A 1033-nucleotide genomic window follows, 5' to 3' on the forward strand; every position below is an offset into this window, starting at 1 on the left:
TGTGTGTATAAGAGCCAAGAATGTAGCACTCAAATAACTAGCACTCAAAAACTGTGTTGGAGAAGCATACTGCATATGCTGTGGACTGCCAAAAGAACAGATATGTCTTGGTGAAGGTACAAATGAGGGATCCTTGGAGGTAAGGATGCTATAATCGTCCCACACACTTTGGGCATACTCTGAGTAGAGGCTGTTCCTTGGGAAGGAATATTATGCTTAGAAAGGTGAGAAGTTGGTGAAAAGAGGAAGACTCTAAGCAAAATGGATGGAATTGATACAGCACCTGCGACAATGTGCTCAAGTATGCTGGGGATGCTAAGGATGGCTAGGACAGGGTTGGTGCTATCTCTTGTTCACAGTCACTATGAGTTACGGACAACTCAACGGTAACTAACAACAACTACAGTGGTTAGGCTGATAACTCTAATTTTGTCATCAAGTTTATTTCAATTCCTAGCAACACTATGAGAAGCTTTAGTGGTTCAATAATTAAATGAATGTCTAATGGAAAGGTTAGTGGAAAAAGATGGTTCAGTCGGTTTCTGTATTAAGAATTCAGACATAGAAACGCTATGGGGCCAGTTTTACTTTGGGCTGAAATGTAATCAAGTGAACAGAACAAGTTGGTTTTGCTGATTATAAGAACAAACACATTAGTCTTGATGGGATGGATAATAAGGTCATCACAGTCAATAAATGAACATTTTTTTAAAAAAGGAAGTGAACTGGGGGAGGGGAGGAAGAATACGGAGGAAAATGTGCAATCATGAATAAATAAAAATTCACCTTTTCTGTAAACTTTTGTTAGAATCACAAAATAAGAAATTTTATTAAAAAAGTATTTCTTGCAAATAATGAATGTACAAAATTTTAAAAATAAAGAAATAAGAAAAATTATTGAGATATTTTTAAATTAATGATTGAGTCATATACAGAATGATTTCTCACTGAGTATTTCATAAGATATAAAGGTAATCAAGGATGCTTTCGGCAGAATGTTAAATGATCCAGGAAGTATTAAAAGAAGATGGAA

General features: G+C 35.3%; 1 protein-coding gene across 3 annotated transcripts in view; it reads right to left on the reverse strand.

Annotated features, from left to right (window-relative positions):
• The window catches only part of ANKRD17 (ankyrin repeat domain 17), a 214043-nt gene that overhangs the window by 51977 nt on the left and 161033 nt on the right, over positions 1–1033 (reverse strand). The window lies entirely within an intron of this gene.

Source organism: Elephantulus edwardii, unplaced genomic scaffold (assembly GCF_000299155.1).
Source record: "Elephantulus edwardii isolate Elephantulus edwardi_28Jun2011 unplaced genomic scaffold, EleEdw1.0 scaffold00230, whole genome shotgun sequence".
NCBI classification, from domain to species: domain Eukaryota; kingdom Metazoa; phylum Chordata; class Mammalia; order Macroscelidea; family Macroscelididae; genus Elephantulus; species Elephantulus edwardii.